This window comes from Megalobrama amblycephala, linkage group LG13 (genome assembly GCF_018812025.1).
Source record: "Megalobrama amblycephala isolate DHTTF-2021 linkage group LG13, ASM1881202v1, whole genome shotgun sequence".
Lineage (NCBI taxonomy): Eukaryota > Metazoa > Chordata > Actinopteri > Cypriniformes > Xenocyprididae > Megalobrama > Megalobrama amblycephala.
Window position 1 is genome coordinate 19,475,841 of NC_063056.1, and position 19,262 is coordinate 19,495,102.

The window sequence follows — 19,262 nt, forward strand, 5'->3', positions numbered from 1 at the left end:
GACCCCTTCCCTCTCTCATGAAGAGTTTTTGAGTAAATGTGGTGTCTCTCATGAGCAATGTAGCATGTCTCCTGTTCTAGATCAGCACATCCTACTGCTAGAAAACAGGGGTCCGAGTAGGTTGGCACAAAATATCTTTAAAGTTGCACTTCGTTATATCATCCATCCTTAAAAAGGTTTTTATCCCAATGAAATAATCATTTTTGAGGAAAAAAATATTTTGATATATATAGATAGAGAGAGAGAGATGACCTATAGATGACCAGTCATATTCTGCTTATTTTTTACTGAATTCTTTAATAATGGCTGATGGTGAATAATCCTTAATAATGTTGCTTTTCATGATTCTGCATTCTTTCCACTAGGCGTCACTATCAATCCAGGATGACTGTCATATCAGCCAGCGCAACATAAAATATCTGTGAGAATAACCCACTTTTTTTCGTCAAAAAAGGCACGACTGACAGGATGGCCTGAGTTTTATGAGCTTTAACCTGATCAGTTGTCCTTTCCTTTGAGAGGAAACCGTTGTTATTGTGCCGTGAGCTGTTACGTGTGTTGTAGTAGTGGTTCTCATGATTGTGCTTCTTGTTGTTATTTGTGCTATAGTCAGCCTGTAGAGTGTCAGCAGGCATTTCTGGTCACAGGAAACAGACGTACCACAGATAAGCATCTCAGCTCTATAATGCTGCTGCTGCCCGTGTGAACTTTGTATGTGTGTGTGTGTGTGTGTGTGTGTGTGTGTGTGTGTGTTTTGGAAATATCCAGTGCTGTCACATCTGTCCGAGACTACCCCTGTTTTCTTTCCCCTAGGAAAGAAAACAAGAGCAGTTACTGGGATGGGCAATTTCCTTTGACCATAGAGACAATAAATACAGTCTACTATTGTATTTACACACAATTTCTCCATCTTTGTTTCATTTCCTCACTCTCACACTCTCTTCTACTTCTTTCATCACCTGTGTCTATCTCTGCTTCCCAGTGTGTTGAAATGTCTTCAATGGGATTGGTGAGTTGAAGGGAGTTTTTTTTAAAAAAGATGAAGGATTGATGCTCATCATTGATAAAATTGGGAAGTTAAACACATAAACAAACCAAATCTTTCTCGTTCTGCTACAACTTTTTGTGCTATCTATATTTTACACTCACTATCTCTCTGCCAAAGCACAATACATTCTGCTGTCTGATTCATCCTATTCATCCTTGTACTGTTTCCTTAACTTCTGTATTATTCATCCACACCATTATTTAGCAGCATCAACCTTCTCTACCTCCACGTCCTCCGCTCTCCCCACTCACTTTTTATCAAGTCTGTCACAGTAAACTCAAGGTTATCAGTTTCTCAGAAAGCTTCCTTACTCTACTTGTTCTCATACGTTATGTGTTTATGTATCGACACGTAACTTGCCTTCACCTCTGCAGTTGTGTTTATGTTTTTGTTAGCACTCTTGTCTTTGTCTATGTCTTTGTTAGCACTCTTACAAAGTCTACCGGCTTTCACAAACATGGAAAAAGCTGGAGAAACATGCAGCACTAGTCAGAAGTTTAGATTCACCGACTCTATTGTATATTTGTGCTACTGTATGGAAGCCGTTTCCACCTCAGTGTAAACATTATTCTTCATGCTAATGCTAACACTACAATAAAGTTCCATTTGTTACCATTACTTAACATGAGTCAACAATGAAATAAAAATTCTGTAATCTAAATTTAATTTCAACACTTACTAATACATTATTGAAATCAAAAGTTGTATCATCTTTGATCACCAAAATGACACGTTTAAAAAAATTTTTCCTGTGAAAATACATTTCTACATGCCTTAAAATAGCTTGAATGTAACTACACACTTGCTTCATTTAGTATACGCGGATCTATGAAAATGCTAATTACCTCCGCCTCCACTCAGAGATCCACTCGGTCAACTTACTGAGGTAAGCGCTGCACAATTATATCGCTTTTTTCAACGTCGGACACATGACGGTAATTAATATGTTTAGCCTTTTGCTTGACTACATTATCAAACAGCTAATAATGTGTTGCTAATGTTACACAAAACATTAAAAATCAGTGTCCTTATAAACGCTTAGAACACCTTAGAATGTCAATGGAGAAAGGCGTATAGTTCATCATAACATCGTAATATACATCATACACCCACTATATTGCTAAATCTACCCGATTTTTTAATATCAACAGAAAATATACCAGGATACCATGGCTTCTTTAGACTTTCCTGCTTCAGAGCACTCACGGTTAATGATATGCTAAAGCCCGCCGGCACGTTGTCTTGATTGGTTACAAGGTAGTTTGTGACATCACAAGCACCAGCGATTTCAAACCGCGGGTTTGAGACTGTCTTTAGATCACTCAGTTTTACATATAAAGACTTTGCACATGGTTTGTCTTAAAGCATATTAAAAATAAGACATAGACATATAAACAACATTAAAAACTTGATTGTGATTATTATTTAATGGACCTGAGGTGAACTAACAAAGAACAATTGCATTTTTTATTAACTAAGATGAATAAATACTGTAATAAATGAATTGCTCATTGTTATTTAATTTTAGTTAATGCATTAACTAATGGGACTTTATTGCAAAGTGTTACTAGTGATTGTGAGATAAAGTTTAAAATAAGAAATAATGTAAGATATGAAGTTCCAAATGAAGATATAAGATCATACTCTGTAATATAAAGTCACAATTATGAGAAACAAAGTCACAGTTGTGAGAAATTAAGCCATACATATATACAGTAGTCACAATTGGTTGTGATTTTATATGTTGCATTATAAAATCATATTGCAAGAAGTCACATTTAGTTTAAAAGATCATTAAGATTAAAAAGAAACAGAGAACCAGTTAGAGCGAACCATTCAGCTAACTTTATTACACCTATATGTTCTGTGAAATATCAGTGTTTTTTCATTGTTTAATGTAATTCTGTGATTTTCTCTCATGTGTCTCAGTTGCAGCAGTATGGGGGAAACCCCCCTCTTCTGTTACCACACCCCACCAGCTCAATTTCCCCGTTGTTCTTTATGAGATGATCAGCATTTAAAATCGTAATGACAGACAGATGCCGGAGTGGTAGCGCTTTCCAACACCCTTGCACAGTTCAGCCGCTCCCCCTCCCTCTATTTTGCTTCTAATGAAGGTACATGCTCACAATACTCAGTCATGTCCCGAGTGACACCGCTTGTTCTCAGAAATTAGAGCTCTGAGTACTGATTTAATACAGAGGTGTTTAAAAATATACGTGCTAGCATGCATTGCACATTGTAAGACCCACGAGTGCTGTAGCACTGTTAAGTTAGATGGTAAAAGAGAGAGTACTCTGTTTAAGAGGGCCTCATTGTAGCTCTTTATCTTTTGGCCTCCTATTGGAGTGGATCTGTTAGACAGAGCAAGAGTGAAGTGAGTGAAGTGATTCCTCAAAAACAAGGGATGGAAGGAGAGGCCAATGCCGCCCTCGTGCATCACGATACACGCTTTTAAAATTAGATTGGTAGTAACTGTGAATTCAATTCACGAAATAGAAAGCTTGTTTACTTATGAAAAATGTAATTGCTGCATATAGCACATAATTCAAATAACACTTTTTTTTTGTGGAAAGAACAGATGTTAAATGCTACTGGACGTTTGGATCACATAAAATTTCATATTATAATATTTTTTGTAATCAATGTTGTGTTATAAAAACAAGAACAACACATTTCCTGTGTCTATACTGCACATAAAATCTTGATCAAACAGGTTAATCAAAAATAATATCAATATTAATAAAATTAATTAATAATGAAAAATTACTAAAAATAAATTAATAAAATCATTTATGATTGTTTAATACCATAATTAGTCGTTTTTAACATGTAATTGTCATTAAATGAGTAATGAACAACATGTATTTAATATATTTTTATTTTATAGAGCAGCTTATTGTTAGCCATGTTGTAATTATTTCACCATGATCAATGTAATATTTTGCTGTAAAATGCTGCTCAGTGAGTGAAAATGTCCAGTACACTGGACATTAAATATTTACTTGACATTGTTGTATGAAATTTTTTTTTTTTTTTGATCAATTCATTTAAATTTCATAGCAGTAATTTTCCATAATGATGAAAACGTGATTCATTATTCTCACATCCTGCCATTTCAGATTTTATTTCATAAGAATTGTGTAGAAACAGACAGAAGTCAGCCAGACAACATAAGCGCTGCCATATGGCCCGAATATTTTATTTATTTTGTCCTGAATGTTATTAGACAAGTGGAGACTTGTGTCCGTATGTGTACTGATGATCACAGGTGAAGAATTAGATTTTAGATGGGCCTATCTGCTTGTGTTTCTCTATCTGTGTGTGTCCGTGTGAGAGTGAAAGGACGAGAGAGCATGTCAATGAGCTCTTTGTCATCAAAGAACATGTTTATTTTCAAGTTTGGCGCTCCAACTGTCAGGAATCTCATCATCTCCCTTTAGTGCCCCTCCTCTCTCTTCTCTGTATTCGTCCCTCAGTCTTTAGGGTCATGTTCCATAGTTTAAAGCGCTTTTTGTGTGCTCACCATTATAACAGAACTGACAATCCCTCTCTCCCGCTCACCCTCTCTTTCCATCTCCCTCTCTTTCTCTCAGCTGGTTTTCGCACAAGAGTAATAGGATTACCACACACTGCTCTGCCAAGGACAGAGACTGGAGGGGGAGACAGGAGGACAGGTTAAAGAGGGGGGTGAAGAGAGAGAGAGAGAGAGAGAGGAGCGGGAAATCGGAGGCAAATGAAGAGTACAAGCTGAAGAACAGAATGTGATATCGGTGCACACCCACCCTGAAGCCCCTCAGAGTAACAGGCCTGTGATATTTGAGGAGCGAGAGAGAGGTATGTCTCGCACTATGTCAGTTGCTATATTAAGCACACAGTGTGTGTTGATACTGTCTCCAATATCTTGCTTAGGATCAAACTCTTCCTATTGGCACAGTTCACTGTTTCCACTATAACTCTTCCATTCCTTCATTCCCGCGTAATGGATCTGTATCCGGTACAGCTGTCATTTCAGAGGCGGGGAGCTAATCAGAAGTCCGATTTAGCAGCATGACAGGCCTAAACCGGGGTCACGACAGGGCTGCTACTCACTGCTGCTGATAGTATGCCAGCTGCTGAACTTCATGTAACTCAAGCTGTATCAAATCACTACACGACATACCACACATAACAAAAATGGACTTCTGTTTTACACATACCTCAGATTCACATCTGAAACTCTTGTTGTAAGCTGTTTTTTAGGATATTAAAGGTGCTAAAGAGGATCTTTTTGTCGACTGAGAATCCAAAGACTGTTACTGAGTTTTTGAAATGAGCACAACCCCCCTCCTTCACAGCTCATTTCGAGGGAACGCCTCCCAAAACTCGTGCACGAGTATTGGAACATGAGTGTTTACCACCGACATTCGCTGTGTCGTGTTAGTGGATTCATTATGTCGGACTCACCGCAGGTAACTCATAATCTGCAGTTGTTACTCCTGTCTCCTGACAAAAACATTGCATGCGGCGCCTGTGGAGTGTGGAAAGTTACTGGAGCATGCAGCCGCGCACGTCTCTCACAAGGAACGTCATGGCAGTGATTGACAAGCCAGAGGGCCAATCGTTTACGCGATGATGTTTTTAAGGCCCTACCTCGTGCACACATGATGTATATTAATATTTTTCCTTTCAGTGCACCTAATAAATAGTCTTTTATCAGTTAGTAAAGACAGTTTCAAGTAATATTGCAAAAATGTATAAAACAAAACATCCTCTTTAGCACCTTTAAGCATATGTCCCTATACCAGCGTTGTGCACTATTCAGAATTGAATTCGAATAGCAAACAGGATGCGGAATTGCAATTGAATGTAAGGAAGTAGAATTAAAAATTAATTGAAATTTAAAGACATTCATGTCGCCTAATTTTTAAAATCAAAACGCCACCTATAGAACATTTTTTTATTTATTTATATCATCATATTTAATACATTAACTTTATAGACCACAGTGGAAGAACACTTACTGAATGCTTTACCTGTTTTGGAAAAACAAGAAAAAACCTTCTTCCTGTCATACAAGTAAAGTGGTAAAAAAAAATTTTTTTTTTGCAAACAAAGCACTCGTGTCACTTCATAAAATTGAGGTTAAACCGCTGGAGTCACATGGAGTACTTTAAAGGGTTAGTTCACCCAAAAATGAAAATTATGTCATTAATGACTCACCCTCATGTCGTTCCAAACCCGTAAGACCTCCGTTCATCTTCGGAACACAGTTTAAGATATTTTAGATTTAGTCCGAGAGCTTTCTGTCCCTCCATTGAAAGTGTATGTATGGTAGACTGTCCATGTCCAGAAAGGTAATAAAAACATCATCAAAGTAGTCCATGTGACATCAGTGGGTTAGTTAGAAGTTTTTAAAGCATCAAAAATACATTTTGGTCCAAAAATAACAAAAACTATGACTTTATTCAGCATTGTCTTCTCTTCCGGGTCTGTTGTCAATCCGCGTTCACGACTCCGCAGTGAAGGAGCTTCTTCCATCGCTCTTAGTTCTTCGTCCGTGTATTCGGGTTCAAATAAATATGGCTGAGCAAAAAAATGCAAGTCTTCCTCTGTGTCGAAATCCTTAGACATGTTTGTGAAGGTTGTTTTGTTTACAGCGTGCATTTCCCTCAGACTGTAAACCGGAGGTCGGCAACCCGCGGCTCTAGAGCCGCGTGCGGCTCTTTAGCGCTCCTCTAGTGGCTCCCTGGAGCTTTTTCAAAAATGTATGAAAATGGAAAAATCTTTTTTGTTTTCATATGGTTTCTGTAGGAGGACAAACATGACACATTCTTAACGTTTTCCAATGCTGTAAAAAATGTGTATAATATTAAATTTCAACATTTCTGTCAACGAAGATTTGCGTCATAGCCTGCGACACACGTTTCAGCGCGGCGCGAGGGTATGCATCGACGTCACTTTCCCGCCGAAAGCGCGCTCCCTCAGCTGGACTGAGTGGCAAAAGAACCTGGACCTGACTGGATTTAATAGACCTTATTTTCCAGAGAAACATGCGCACCGCCATCTTTAGAATATTGTCTTTGAACTTCCGTTTTTGCAGTAGCCCTATATATTTCTATGGCATCGCTGTTGAAGAATAATTAGCTGGTGAAGTGGATTTACGTGTTGTAGAGTTAATGAAAGTGATCATGAGCATTGTTATGTTTAAAGCAGATGTCTTAACAAATGTCAGTAGACCGGGAAGATTTTAAAATGAGCAGATCATTCATAAATACATAAGATAGCTGTGGAAATACAAGCCAGAAGTCAAAAGACAACGAGCGCAACGCTGAAAAGGGGCGGGGCTACATAAGGTCTATAGAGGAAACTGAGAAAACGCGAGTAAAACAAACGATTACACTAAAGGTTGGACTCGAAAGTGTTTCTTACAACTTGTCAAATAAACCTAATCCATGGATATTGACATACAGCCAGGAGTCGTGTTTCCTGACATTTATGTGCCTGATTTCGACGCCGGGGAAATACATAAAGCAAATCTGCCTGTGAATATTTTATATAACTACTAGGTAGGTTTAAATCCGCGTAATCACTTATATCAATGTTATAACTTATATATCGTCATATTGTCCAGCCCTAAAATATATATAGTTTTATAGTATAGTTTTTGTCAGTGTTTATTTTAAAACACACAATTATGCAGAATATAAGATGGAAAAAATTTTATTGATGATTTGTCAACATAATATATAACAATACAATATATATGGAATGATTTTACCTCAAAATCCAACAGTTTGACACAAAATGATAAATGCAAATCCATGTTTCTCTGCATGGAGTCCAGCTGTTTCTGTGAATTGCACCGATCCATTTGCTTTTTTCTGTAGCTTTCAGCAGTTTTTAAATGTATACCTCGGGAATACCTCATTATGTATAGCTACACTCAAAAAAATGATTCTAGCTGCTTGTTCAGTTTATTTAAATAAAATAAGCTGAACCAACACAAATCTTTAGTTTTTTACTTAATTGGCATTTGCACTCAATTGTATTACGTTAAATGAAATTAAATTTGCAAAATGTTAGGTTAACCTAAACCATTTGTGTTGGGATGACATGAATCATTTATGTTGCATTGATTGAAACTGGGCAGTGGATTTCTAGTTCCCAGCATGCTTTGCGTAGGGAAAGATCAGGACAGTAAATGTTGAACTTAAGTGCTGTTTAATGTGTTTTTAGTAAAGGGAAATACCTTTTAAAGTTTGATGTTCAGTTATATTTGACATTTAAAAGAGTTTGTTATGTCGATTTTTTTGAGGTTACCATTATGCTGAAGTGTAGACCTTGTGGTTAGGCTATGGGTGGCTGCATGAAATAAATCTATGTTGTTCTCAACAAGCTTTAACTGTGCTAAAGCCAGTGATGAGAAGTTCTTTACCTGATCATTACTTGCATGCTATAAATGTTACTTAGCATATGAAAAAGTGATATTTTAGTTTAGTTTTTATAGAAATATAAATAAATTAGTTTGAGGGCCAGCACATAATTTACACAGTCTACATATGGTCATCAGCTTTATTCCTCTCAATGGTCATGAAACATGTATGTCTGTGTACAACAGCTATTCACAACCTAAGCACAAGCGCACATCTTCACCATGATGGTAACAAAAAATGTTTTATATATATACGCTACAAACTCTTTTAAATGTTCAAAATAACTAAACATTAAACACTTAAACACTAACAGGTCTTTCCATTTCCTTAAAAGTGCAGAAAACTTGAGCAACACTGCACGAGGGCACCAGTCTGAATTGCAATAGCACTGGTTGGATCAACAAGAATGAATTATGTTCAGGAAACATTCACAGAATATGTCAAATGAAACTGGTGTGATCTCATTCAATTAGCATGAATTTTACTCATCAGTACAATTAACCTATCTTAAGTTCAAATAAATCAGTTCAACTGTGTGGAAATAGGTGTCATAATTGAATTAAGTTAGACCAACAAGTTATTTTTTTGAGTGTAATATACACTTACAGCCTGTGTTGCCTTCATATAAGGGTTAGCCTATATAAGGCTTTTAATTTTTTTGCGGCTCCAGACAGATTTGTTTTTTTGGTCCAATATGGCTCTTTGAACATTTTGGGTTGCCGACCCCTGCTGTAAACGAAGCTCGGGTGCACCGGATAACACGTCAGCAGCGTCTTACGTCAGCAGCGTCACTGCGGAGTCGTGAGCACGGATTGACAACGGACCCGGAAGAGAAGACAATGCTGAATAAAGTCGTAGTTTTTGTTATTTTTGGACCAAAATGTATTTTCGATGCTTCAAAAAAATGTAACTAACCAACTGATGTCACATGGACTACTTTGATGATGTTTTTATTACCTTTCTGGACATGGACAGTATACCGTACATACACTTTCAATGGAGGGACAGAAAGCTCTCGGACTAAATCTAAAATATCTTAAACTGTGTTCCGAAGATGAACGGAGGTCTTACGGGTTTGGAACGACATGAGGGTGAGTCATTAATGACATAATTTTCATTTTTGGGTGAACTAACCCTTTAAGGTTAAACCACCATAGTCACATGGACTATTTTAGTGATGTCATTCTTTACTACTTTTCTGGACATTGAATGTGGTAATTACGTTGCTTTCTCTTGGGGATCAAAAACCTCTTGGATTTCATCAAAAATATCTTAATTGTGTTCCGAAGATGAATGAAGATCTTACGGGTGTGGAACTACATGAGGGTGAGTAATTAATTACAGAAATGTCATTTTTGGGTGAACTAACCCTTTAAGTTACGGTCTCGTTTTCATTCCGTTCCCTGTTCTGCTTTGCCTGAGTTCTGTTTGCTAGTTAGCTTCCATAGTGACTGATTTCGTTCACCCTGTTTTTTTTTTCTCAGTTCTTTGTCCGGTATTGTTTATGTTTGTGTGGTAATGTATTCCTAATAAAGACTATGTTGTTGAATTTCATGCCTTGTGTCGTGCGATAATTGCATCCAACAATACGTGACAACTTTATTTATTTATTTATTTTATTTTTTTGGTCAGTTTTGGAGTTTAACAGCCTCTCACTATGTATGAAGTATGATTATATAGCAATATCTACGTATTAAATTCTCAAAAACTACTTTTGTATTCCACAGAAAAGAAAAAAAAAAAAACGCATACTGCATAATGGTCATTTTTTAGTGATCCTTTACTCTAATAGTATTTCCTGAGCTGCAAGAACAATTTAGACGGTTCATTACTAAAACATTATCTCTGATAATTCAAAATCCATTCAGCATTTAGCCACATCAAGCTACAACCTAAAAAGAAAATATAGCTATTAATCTATTTGATATGAAACTAAAGAGTTTAGACATTAGACATCTTTGCTGTATGACAGATGTACATTATTCTCTGTGTGTGTGTGTGGGCAAATCGCAGAGATAGGAAATCTGTGTAGGTACCAAATTCATACTGTGGGCACTAGATGTTCCTAATGACTCACCAAGTCCATGTGTAATGTGGGACACCCCCATATTTTCTCAGTTTTGTGTATTTGTGCGTGTATTCATGCTTTTAGGATCTGTATTAACTGACAAGAGGTGGTGGTGTTCAACATAGATGGCAATAACTCAAATCTCCTCAGTTCAAACTCTGGAAGTGATGATTTATGAAGTTTATCCATGTATTGTCTAATTTTGGTTCTTTGCATCACCAAATAGCACCACGCTACTAGCGTCTACAGAAGCGGCAGCCAATGAGCTAATGGGATCATTATGTCGCATGGAGCAATTACCATTGATATTTGTCCAGGTATTGTGGACATCATTGAGATTCCCTTGTAAATACTATACTAAGCAGTCGATGCTGTGTGTTTCTGCTAAATTTGCTTAACCATGTCATAAGTCATTTGGGAGGTTTTGAATGCTCTGCTATGTCTAAATCATGAGCACACATTCCTCACAAAGGTCACAGGTATGACTTATAGAGCTGATTACTGACCATTTGTGTGTTCAAACTGAATGACAATGGCTGCTTAAGAGTCGTGTCATGTGTTGAATAGTTTTCGAGGCTTTGTTTGCTCTGTTCAGGTGCGGCGGCTCAGGGCAGGGTGTGAAAACACACAGGTAGAGGAAGGGAATTTCATTGTTTGTGTGAGAATGTCCTCCAAAACACTGAACGTCTTCTGGCATCAGATAAGTTCCTCATGCCCACACTGACATCTGCATTTGTTTAGGTTTTAATCATTGTTGCAGGATTTCATGACAAAGATACAGTGTTATGGTTGATAATCTAACATAAACAAAAGAGCATATGCTCCAGGCCCATGTTTGTGGAATTTACTGTGCTCCTGTTACACACCTGAAATGCCACCGTCATCTGTTCCATCTTGGACCACTGTCACACACTCATGCAAACACACACCTGTGCCACTGAAGTGACAGATTGGCCACCTGTCTCTGTGAGTGGGCGGGAACAGTCTGACTGAGGCAGATTGTGAGTGGGAGCAGAGATGACTGACGCGTCCTGTGTCCAATCTGTACACATCTCACAGCTTCTGCAGACTGAATTTTCTGTTAGCATTCTCAATGGAAGATTTGGAATATGCCAAAAACTTTTAGAGCCTATCACCTGAACAGTAAGGCCCGGTTTCACAGACAGGGCTTAGACTAAGCCAAGATTAAGCACATCGTAATATCAGAAATGTACAATAGACTATTATAAACGCACAATTTATTGACATTGAATTCATGTTTAATATTTCATACTTACATCTATTATAATACAATATATTGTTAATCTCGAGAGTATTTACATTTTAATTCTTTTTCATTTTTACATTTTTTAGCTCAGGACAAATTCACTGAAAAGTTTCTGTGATGTTGATGTTAAATGCCTTCTAGTATTCAGTGAGGCACTGTTTCAACTTATGCATGTGCTCATAGACAAAACATGTTCGAAATAGGTTAGCAAAAAAGAATAGGTAGTGTTGGGAAGTTAAACCATTAATTCCAATACCAGGGGTCTTAAACCTGACCATTAGTAACATGTATGTTAAACAATTTTAATGTGTAACTTAAAGGGTTAGTTCACCAAAAAAATGAAAATTCTGTCATTAATTACTCACCCTCATGTTGTTCCACACCCGTAAGACCTTCGTTCATCTTCAGAACACAAATTAGGATATTTTTGATAAAATCCGATGGCTTGGTGTGGCCTGCATTGCCAGCAAGACAATTAAAACTTTCAGAAAGCTTCTAAAGACATATTTAAAACAGTTCATGTGAGTACAGTGGTTCAACCTTAATGTTATGAAGTGACGAGAATACTTTTTGTGCGCAAAAAAGACAAAATAACGACTCTATTCAACAATATCTAGTGATGGGCGATTTCAAAACTGCCAAAGTCACGTGATTTCAGTAAACGAGGCTTTGTTAGGTCATAGGTGTTTCAAAATTTCAATTTTTCACCACTGGGGGGCGTGACTTTGGCAGTTTCATACATGCTCCGAACCACTGATTCGAAACAAAAGATTCGTAAAGCTTCGAAGCTTCATGATGTTTTGAAATCGCCCATCACTAGATATTGTTGAATAAAGTCGTTATTTAGTTTTTTTGCCGCACAAAAAGTATTCTCGTCACTTCATAACATTAAAAGTTGAACCACTGTAGTCACATGAACACATGATTCATTAAAATAATCTTTTTTGATTCATCATGTACTTGTACATTACTTAATTTGACTTTTTACTAAATATAATGCAGATTGGCAAAAAAGCTTCAAATAATAGTTTGACAAAAATAAAATGTATATGAATGTTTTAAAATGATAAACCTCACATTTCAGCTAATAAATGATTATATAGGACTATAGTTTTCACGTGACGTCAAACCCTTATATAGGAACGCTCACCTGGAAAAGTTTCTCATTATGCGTTTTTCCAAAGAAAACCATTATAAAGAAAATGCTTAATCATTTAGCATGTTGCATTCATATTCTGGGTTCATCTTCAATAATGTTTATACTGAATTTGACCTTTTAATATCACTTTTTATATCAAAAGTACATTAAGGCACTTTACAGGTGCAGTTGCAAGTGGAAACGCTGTTGAAAGTGGATCGGACCAAGCACCACATTAAACTTGTAGCTAATCAGCAGTAGGGGGTGTGTCCACACATGATGGGAGAGGAGAGAGTGAGCTGCGCAAGAGGGAGATTTGAAGAAAGACTTTAGAAAGAGAGATGGCTGAGACATTACAAAAGAGAAAAGTTCAGAGGAATATCACTGAAAAAGAATTGCTACGATGAGACAAATTTTTACGAACTGCAAGGATCCCAGCGCTTGAGAGACCTAAGCGGGAAGGCCTGAAAATGGACGCTGAGGTTGAGTTGCTTCTGCTCTATACGTGAGTAACAAGGTTTTCAGTGTCATGTCTGGAGCTGGTGTGCTGCTGACGACTAACAACAAACTCTTGCATATATATATATATACTCTTGTCTTGTGTACTGTGTGTTCATTTTTTGTGCTTCCTTGTCATTCGTTCTTCATCTTCACTTTATTATAATTTCAAATATCAACAGTGTTCAACAATGATTTTGAAAAATCGCATACTGCACCTTTAAGTGTTTTTCACGTTAAGCATTTTAGAACACTGTTTTTAGTTGTTGAATTTTGCGGCAGGTGCTGTACATGGATCACAAACGCATAAAAAAAAGTCTGTCGGTGTGTTATCAGTGTCCTCTTTGGACAAAGCAACAGTAACTAAGGGGGGCGGGTCTTTGTGAAGGGTCAATTGGTTGCAAAAGCTGCCTGTTATGGTGTGTGGTAGGGTTAGGGGTTCATTTCTGTTGTAGCATTTCACCTTTCGGCACGCCCATTACTCCGACCTGCAGCTACCCCTGTCTCTCAAAAATGGCAGATGGGTTGAATCCCCACTCTGACAGCAGGTGGCGTTTATGGAGAAGCAAAAATACAGTGGTTACCCCTGTTCACAAAGCCCAGCTGCTCTTTTAAAAGGTACAATATAAAAGTTTTGGCCCTCTAGCAGTTTTACAAACAAAACTGCATGCATTTTGCCTAAGAACATTGCTTTGGTTTTGCTTCGGCTCTGCGTGACTGTGTAGATGAAAGTGGTTATCCTACTGCTCATAAAACATTCACTAGCTACTAGCCATGAGAGATGGAAAGGATCTCACTGTTTAATAGACATGGTACTTCCTTGAAAATAAATTCCAGCACAGCGCTAAGACAACAGATTAATGCTTTACCTGTTGAGTAATAAAAACGCCAACTCGTGTCACTTTTATAACATTTAAAATCCCTCAGTTTTAGCCATCTCCGAAAAGCCAAGCCAGTGTTGATTTTCGTTTTATTACGAGCTCTGTCACGTTCACTTTTGCCATGGACTCTCCTCTCTTACGCGTTTTATTATAACAGGTGATTCTCTGGAGGCTCTGGAGATTTAGATTTTCTGAAGACAGTCAAATAAAAACTCCTTGCACGAATCACATGAATGATCTACTGTCAGAACGCAGCCGCAGCTCGTCTGTATTAGCAAATATTCATCCAAACATTGACCTCTCTATATATACTGAATTAATAATAAATTATACATTTGTCCAGCATTCTGCAACAAATATTTTTCGGATTTTCTAGACTATTTTAAGTCATAAGTGAGCAGGATGTATTAAAATACAGCGCAAGGATGCGGCAGGCATGTATTCATGCGGGGCAGCCGGTCACGGAGCCCTCCCTAGCTCTACAGCGCCCCACAAATTTCCAATGAAAATCTGTGGTGAAAAATGCAACTGCAGCGCGCTGAGATTTCTGGCTGCCCCGCTTTTTTCCTTTTTTTTTTAAAGTCCCTGTAAAGTCAATTCTGAGAATTCTTTCTAAACACTTTATAAATGTTACAAATGTATTGCTGAAACACATTACAAAGACTGTGAATTGTGTAATGCTTAATTGTGAAGTTAGAGCGTTAAACAGTTTTTCACCAAGTCTCTGCTCAGGATTTTTTGGGCGGAGCTAAAACGGGGGTCTGATGACGCACATAGTCCCCCGAGCATAGCCCCTCCCCTAACACTTTATAACTGTCGATGACGCACCGAGCGTGGTGCCGCCTCTAACGCTACAGCGGTTCACTCGCTCAATCTCGAGTGTCATTACAGTCATACAGCCCTTTGTACATTTAGCTAGTAATGCCTTCGTCACGCAAATGCATATTACATGGTTGTTATAATATACAACATGCTCGGTCTCCTTATTTAAATTTCCTAAAACGATGATATGAAGGATTCTAAAGTGATCGTTCTACACCGGATATTTTTACAAACTTTCGTCAGACAGCTGGGATTCTCAGTTAATCCACTGTTTTTGGTGAATGTGTCTGAACAGACCTCGGCTTTCCTACCGTCCCACCGATAACCGATGATATATGGGGCCGGACAGAGTCTCTCCCGTCCCGGCCTTCAGCCTCCCATCTCGCGGCGCCGTCATTTGTCGACTCGACAACAGTCCGGCAGTTCGTGCCCACCAGTGAGTGCAAGTTGCCGAGTTTGCTTATGTTATGATTAGTAGGTAGTCCACAGTAACTACTAAAATTTGTAACCCTCTAACGTGATTCTTTTGTTTATATGCATCAGTATGTTTGACTCATTAGACAAGTAAGTTGAGGCTGCAGCTCTCGCGAGTGGGTGTGGTTTCAGCGCCGGCAGCGGACACGCCCCCAGCGTTTAAAAGCAGAGAGCGTTGCCTATTTTTTCGAGATTTTGATGACTTATTTCATTTACTTGCAGATTTTTTTAATCATTCAAATTTGGCTGGGTGGTTAATAACACATTTTTCTGCGGTGTGACAAACTCAGAACACATACTTTAAAATGACTTTACAGGGACTTTAAACGTTAGGTAAACACAGCTTTCGTAAACCTCGCTCCAGACAAGACGATATCAGTCCGCTTCAGATATGTGTCTGCATCAGGTCAGTAACTATTTGGCATGTCTGTTCAACCTATTTGGAGTAGCATATCAAAAAATGAGAGTATAAACCCTTTCATTTAAACGTAATCACGTGTATAGCATTTATAGAAGTTCTGTTGTGTTTGTTTTATGTTTGTTTGAAGAATAGACATTACCTTTTATCCTCACTGGAATTCCTACATTAACTTGCAATATTCTAAAACAACATTCGGAAGCAATAAATACATTATACAATCTAAGATGGCATTAGTGTACTTAAGTCTGTCAATCATCATTAGAGCGCCACCCTCAGGTTAAATAAATATCGCAATGTCTGATGTGTTCAGCGATTAGAATACAAATATTACAAAAATTGTTATCATAAAATAGCGCTAAGACCCTGAATCTGAATCGGCCAGGAGCCGCTACTGCCAGAACGGCTAATTTCACAAAAAGTCGACAAGTTTGCAAGTATCTACATTTTAATGTGGGAGAGACATACAATGCTCAGCATAAATGAGTACACCCCCTTTGAAAAGTATCATTTTAAACAATATCTCAATGAACACAAATCAATTTCCAAAATGTTGACAATACTAAGTTTTATCAAATTAGGGTGATGCAAAAATGAGTACACCCCACTGAAAGTCTCTGGAGCAAAGCTAAATTTTAGATAACAAATGTCTAATTTAACAAGCATTCAACCACAGGTGAGTCTAATTATTCATTACACAGGTGTCCAGCAGACAGTTGACTATAAAAGGGTGTTAAAACCCCTTCCCATTTCTTGCTGTCAGCAATGGCACCACACAGAAGAGAAATGTCACAAGACCTGAGAAAGAAAATAATTTCTTTACACAAGAAAGGTAAAGGCTACAAGAAGATCAGCAAAGCTTTACTTAAAAGACAGATTACTGTATCAAAAGTGGTACAAAAAATTTAAAAAGATGGAACTGCAACCACCTCACAGAGACGTCCAGGTCATCCACGGAAGTTAACACCTCGACAGGAGCGTCTTCTGATGTTAAGGGTTGAAGAAAATCAGCATGCAAGTTCATTTCAGTTATCTAAAGAAGTAGAAAGCCAAACTGGGGTGACTATTTCTCATGACACAATACGGCGAACACTGCAGAGGAATGGCATGCATGGGTGCCGTCCATGAAAGAAGCCTCTCCTAAAGCCCAGGCACAAAAAAAGCCCACCTAGAGTTTGCCAGCGCCCATGCTGACAAAGATGAAGACTACTGGGACTCTATACTCTGGAGTGATGAGACCAAGATAAATGTTTTTGGAACTAATGACTTCGAAACTGTATGCCGTCGCAAAGTTGAGGAATACAAAGAAAAATGCACAGTGCCTACAGTGAAACATGGTGGTGTCAGTGTCCTTATGTGGGGCTGCATGAGTGCTGCTGGTGTCGGGGAGCTGCATTTCATTGATGGCATCATGAATTCACAGATGTACTGCTCTATACTGAAAGAGAAGATCCTACCATCACTCCGTGCCCTTGGTCGTCGTGCACTTTTCCAACATGACAATGATCCTAAACACACATCTAAGGCCACTGTTGGATTTCTGAAGAAGAACAGGGTGAAAGAGATTCAGTGGCTCCTGATCTGAACCCAATCGAACACCTATGGGGAATTCTGAAGAGACAAGTTGAGCATCACTCTCCATCCAGCATCCAGTCTCTAAAAGAGGTCATTCATGAAGAATGGAAAAAGATAGATGTTGCAAAATTTCGCCAACTTGTTCATTCCATGCCTAGAAGACTTGGTGCTGTCATTAAAAATCATGGAGAAAGTACTATATGTAGTAGTTTTTGTTGTGGGGTGCTCATTTTTGCATCACCCTAATTTGAGGAAAAACTGAAATGTTTAATCTAAGTTATATTATTAACCTTACTTTCATGTTATAAGTTAAACAGATGTTATATTAAACTTTAGTCTTATCAACATTTTGGAAATTGTTTTTGTGTTCATTGAGATATTGTTTAAAATGTTACTTTTCAAAGGGGTGTGCTCATTTACGCTGAGCACTGTATAGTTGAACTGTAGCTTCGTTACTAAAGTTAAGCTTTGGTAGATGTTAATTTAATGTTCTGTTTTTTTCAATAGCAGATGTAAGGACATGAAAATCTTAAGGTGAGATTTTAATCGTCTAAAGTGGAGAGGAGTAGAACATGAGTAAAGGACAAGCTGTCTGGCAAAGACCAGATGTCCCATGAGTCAGATGAGCAAATGAGAGCTGTGAAATGTGGAAAAAAGAGGGAGAAAGAGAGAAACTGATAGATCTAGAGAGAGTGAAAGAAGGAAGGGGAAGAGAAGGTGACTAAAGTTGAGGCACCATGTGGAGGCACAAGCTCTTACAGATGATTCATCCATGATGTGAATGAGAAGAGTATGTGTCTGCTGCTGCTGCCACCCAGCGGCCGAAGGCGGACTGACAGCATCATAGGCCTCTTCACACATCGATTAAACGAACACAAGAAAAAGACAACATTTTCATGCACTGTTCTTTTTCTCTACCGTTTTTATTCAGATGAGTGAAACACTTCCAGTTACAAAAATGACTTTAAATGAACAACACTGTACAATGAACAAGCGAGTTATTTGTCAACTATTTTTTGGTTTCAGAGATAATTACACCGAAAGGCTAACCTGTCACCATAGGGAGGAAAAGAGGGACACGGAGGACAGAAGAGAAGAAAAGAACTGCTCAACTCAAAGGAGAAAAAAAAGGAAGAATGGAAAGAGTAAAAACATGACAACGTACATCAGCAAGCAAAACAGACGCACACCTTCACGCACATATCCACACTGCCAAAATAACCGCATATCTGCTCAGTTTCAGTGTAAAATACGTTCACGCGCACATCAACATATGTACGCACAGACAATGACGCACCCACGCGCTCTCATTTACGCACCGAGTGAGCAGTGAACATGAAATGGGAGAAGATTCAGAGCACAGATAAACATCACTAACCCAAACAAAAAAATCACATACATACCAAGTCTTTTCTTTAAGATCATCGTTATCACCATGAAATATTTGTCCCTAAATCATGAATAATTAAAAAATATACATTTCATCATTATCTTCATCGTATGTTACTTTGGATAGTTGAGGTTTTACCTTCAGAAACTGGGTTGCTAGGTGACCAGAGAAAGAGACAAAAGAAAACAGCTGAGGATGTGTTAGTGTAGCTCTTTGGTTTAACTAGATGTGTTTAAGTTCTTTGCTATTTTAAAAAAAAATCTTTTTT

At 38.0% G+C, this 19,262-nt stretch overlaps 1 long non-coding RNA gene across 1 annotated transcript; it reads left to right on the forward strand.

The window, feature by feature from the left end:
* Positions 1 to 2,299: 2,299 nt before the first annotated feature.
* On the forward strand, positions 2,300 to 5,376 carry LOC125242928. Its single transcript, XR_007178940.1, has 3 exons — positions 2,300 to 3,165; positions 4,645 to 4,885; positions 4,961 to 5,376. It is a non-coding gene; the product is annotated as an uncharacterized LOC125242928 (long non-coding RNA).
* Positions 5,377 to 19,262: the final 13,886 nt, after the last annotated feature.